Below are 4,430 nucleotides of genomic sequence, written 5' to 3'. Positions count from 1 at the left end.
CTCAGAATTTGACTTCAGCACTGCGCCTCCTCTGAGTGTCCGTATACGTTACTCTTTCCTCCTAGTTGTAGGACTTCCACTCAGCCAGCGTTCCTGTGGGTCTGGGTGATGTCCCTTCCGTCTTTTAGTTCTAGCTGTGATTTTCTTATTTATTTATCTGAAAGCACTTTTATCTTGAACATTGAATATTTAGTTGCTTGGTTTTTTTTATAATTCCATTTATCTGCTTCTTTCCACTCTGACAACTTTGCCATATATTTTATTATATAATTATATGAACAGTATAAACCCAATAACAGTATTATGATTTTTTGCTTGAGTAATCAAGACAAGAAAATATATATTTACCATTTCCAAAATTCTTCATTTTTTCTTGTAAGTCTGACTTTCCACCAGGTGTCATTCACTTTCAATAGACACTACTTCCCGTAACATTTCTTGTAGTGTGGGTATGTGTGCTGGCAAAGAATTCTCTCAACCTTCAATTATCTGAAAACATCTTTATTTCACCCTTGTTCTTAAAGGGTATGTTTACTAGATACAAACTTGTTGGTTGCTAGTTTGTCTTTCTCTTTCGGTGCTTTGAAGATGTTTTTACAATGTTGCAGGGAGTTCCAGGAATGTCAGGGCTGATCAAGGATATGACTCTGAGGTGGCACTAACATACACAAGCTTTACTGGTGACACCTTAGCTGCTAAGGTTCGCCTGTCGGGCCACCATCCAATCGGGAAGAAAAGAAAGGGAACTTCCATGAGAGAAGAGAGTGGAGAGGGGCTTTATGTAGCTAGGTGATAGCGCTCAGCAGCACAGGGGGAGCCTCTGGGTCTGAGTGCTCCCAGGGGCAGCAGCAGCTGGGGATCCTTATAGCCCCACTTTCACGTATAGTTAGCAGATATTGCATACAGTTTCATATGCGTCTGCTAAGCAAGCTACCTCTAATGGCTAACAACAAGCTTGTTTGGGCTACATTTGAAACAACTGTATATAAAATTTGGGGTTTGCTGCTAGCAGGCTTTTAAGCTAAAGAGGCTCAGCCTGTGGTGAAGGACTAGACAACCTCAGGGCCAATAGACAGGGGCCACCTTTGACTCATTCATGTAATGTCTGTCTTCTAGAATCCATAATTTCTGATAAGAAGTAGCCTCATTTATATTGCTGCTCTATACATAAAGTGTCCATTTTCTCAGGCTACTTTTTAAGATTTTTTTCTTTGTCATTTTGCTGTGTTTAATAGTTTGTTTATGCTTAGTTTGTGGACTTCTTTGTATGTGTCAGGCTTGGGATTCACCAAGCATCTGGGCTCTGAAAGTTGAAGTTTTTCACCAATTTTGGATTCGTTTACCATTATGTGTTCAAGTTTGTTTGCCAGCCCTCTCCCACCCCCGTCATTTCTCTACTCCTAGGACTCATGTACATGTATGTTAAACCAGTTGAAATTATTCCAGAAGTCTCTCGGGCTTTGGTTATGCTGTATGATCTTTTATTCTCTGTTCTTCAGATTGGAGAGTTTCTGTTGAGCTGTGTTCAGGCTAACTGACTGTGTCTTATGTAGTCTCCAATCTGCTGTTGAGTTCAGCCAGTAAATTTTCCATGTCAGATGCTGGTGTGCTTTTCTTTTCTAGAATTTCCATTTTCTCCCCCAAAGTCATTTCTGCGTCTCTGCTGAGATTTCTGTATATTTCCACTCATTTTGTCTAATTTTTCCTTTAAGTCCTGCATCTTCACGTTGTCTGCTTCTATGGACTGATTTTTTTTAATGAGTCATTTTCCTGCTTCAACAGTCTTTTTTATTATACACTGGACATGATAGATGATGAGTTGTAGGGCCTTTGGTTTATGTCACCTTCCTTACAGGAGTTGGGTTTATCATAGCTGGCAGATAGTCAGTTCCCTCTGATCCTAGGGTCCTGGTTTATTCTTCATTACAGCTGAGCTTTCTCATTTTGTCCTTATTTTTATGACTTGGCATTTTTGGAGCATTAACTCAACACCTGGGGGTTGATGAGGCCTCTTGACGCTGGCTGGATAAGAACTCCCAGGTCTCTCAGCCCCATCTGACTCTGAGCACCTCTGTCCTGTTCCCAGGCCCGCAGCAGCCACTCACCAGTAGGTGGTGTGGTGTGTTGGCCCCGGGCATGCACAGACCAGTCCTCAGCCTGGGACTCATGCATCCTCTGGGCCACCCCTCCACGCAGCCCCCTGTTCTTTAGTGCTCTGCCCTGTGAGTTCCATAGTCTGCACTCTGTCCCCTCAGCTCAGTGAGAATGCGGTCTTGGCTGGAGTTCAGCAACCTGTGCCAGGGGCCAGACCTGGCTCTGTCAGGAAGCCAGGACCTGGCACTTTTCTCTTCTCACAGGGATCATTGTCCTTTGCTATTACTCACTGTCTTCCTCTGCCCCCAAACTTCCCTCCTATAATTCTGTCCAGTTTTATTGCTTTTAATGTCAGGGAGGTACCTCTATTACTCCCACATGGATGAAAGCAGAAGACATCTACTCGATTGTACACAGTGTTGCATTCTGTGTACAAATATTTATTAGACTCTCTATAACAAATATGGCACTAATCTAAAACCAAATCTTCCCACTCAATCCCAAGGGTTTGTTTTTCCTTTGAAAATTATTTCCCTTTGGTAAAGTGCCTGTTCAAATCGTTTGCCTATTGCTAAAGTAGTTATTTTTTTGTTGAGTTTTAAGAGTTGTTTATATATTCTTGATATAATAAGTCCTCTGTGAAATAAGTGATTTGCCAAATATTTCTTCTAGTCTATATTTTTTTTTCCTTTCTCTTAGTCTCTCACAGAGCAAAATATTATATTTTAACTTTGCTGAGATCTTGTTTCTTTTATGGATTACGATTTTGGTGTTAGTTGGGTGTTGTTGTTTGTTTTGTTTTGTTTTGTTTGCCTAATCCAAGGTCAAAATGTTTTCTCTTTTTTGGTAACAGTTCTGTAGTTTTACACTTCACATTTAGGTTTATGAACCATTTTTAGTTAATTTTTACATAAATTTTGTGTGATATGTTAGGTTCTTACTTTGCATACAGATGTTTATATTATCTATTGCCCCATAACAAATTAACCCCAATTTAGTGTCTAAATACAAAGCAACATTCCTTGTCTCCTAGTTTCTGTGGATCAGGTATCTGGAAGCAGATGAAATGGATAGTTCTGGCTCAGGGTATCTCATGAGGTTGCTGTCAGCCATGGGAAGCACCTCCAGGCTTACCAGCTCAGTCAGTGGCTGTTGGGAGGCCTCAGAAGGTTACTCCTAAGCTATTCCTGTGGGGACTGGTGGGCCTGGGATGTTCACCATTTAAGCTTATCCATAGGTTGCTTCGGTGTCCACATCCCATGGCAGCTGGCTTCCACTAGAACAAGTGGTTCAGGTGACAGAGAAAGTGAAAGAGTACAACCAAGACAGAATCAGTCTTTTCTAACCTCATCTTGGAAGTGATATCCCCTCTTGTCTGCTGTTGTTTGCCAGAAGCAAGTCAGTGAGTCCAGCCCACATGGGAGGGGTGAGGGTTTAAGCTGCATGTATGGAGAGGGAAAGTACAAAGGATCTGTGGACAGTATTTGAAGTCACCACAATGTCCAGTTGTTTCAGCACCATTTGTTCAAACAACAACAGAAAACAAACAAACCAGAAACTGTTATTTTTCAATTACATTGTCTTTTCACCTAGGTCAAAAATTAATTGTCTAAATGTATGTGGGTTTATTTTTGGACTATCATTCTGTTCCATGGGTTAGATGATTTTATAGCAGGACATATAATATTCAAAATCGTGTTAAGTTTGAATGATTGGAGATCAGAGCTCTATTCCACTTTTATGTAACTACGCTGCATTCTTTTCCAGCCACACAGGTGTCTTGTCTCAGAGCCCTGCCATTTCACCTCCACGGTGGTGGCCTCAAGGCTTTGCTCGCTGATAGTAATGTGGACATAGGGATCAATGTGGGCTGGAGAGATAGGAGATCTATAGCTAGCCTAGAGGTTTGTGGACAAGCAGTGCTCTATCATCATGATCTTTCTTTCCTTCCCTAAAGGACTGGAACCTCAGCGAGGGAGCCCCGAAACATGGGGGCTAGGTTGTCTGGGACTGAAAGCATTAGACATCTGGCTAGAGTGTAAGGGCCAGGGCATAGTTTTTAATGCTTCTTTAAAAACAAAGACTAGAAGGGGAAAAGAAAATAATAGAACTGAGATAACCCCAGCTTTCTAGCAATTTAGCATCCCTCGATTTCTCAAACAAAAGGTGTTTCTAAAAGTTTAGTTTAAAATACCAATGAATTATGAGTGGATAATAAAGCTGTGGTACCTTTACACAATGGAATAGTACTCAGCCTTAAAAAAGAAGGAATTCTTACCTTTTGTGACAGCATGGATGAACCTGGAGAGCATTATGCTAGTTGAAATAAGCCAACC

General features: G+C 41.2%; 1 protein-coding gene across 1 annotated transcript in view; it reads left to right on the top strand.

Annotated features, from left to right (window-relative positions):
• The window catches only part of ADAMTS3 (ADAM metallopeptidase with thrombospondin type 1 motif 3), a 237,602-nt gene that overhangs the window by 216,725 nt on the left and 16,447 nt on the right, over positions 1-4,430 (top strand). The gene's annotated exons all lie outside the window — the stretch shown is intronic.

Source organism: Myotis davidii, unplaced genomic scaffold (assembly GCF_000327345.1).
Source record: "Myotis davidii unplaced genomic scaffold, ASM32734v1 scaffold284, whole genome shotgun sequence".
Classification (NCBI taxonomy): domain Eukaryota; kingdom Metazoa; phylum Chordata; class Mammalia; order Chiroptera; family Vespertilionidae; genus Myotis; species Myotis davidii.
This window is presented reverse-complemented; position numbering and strand designations above follow the sequence as displayed.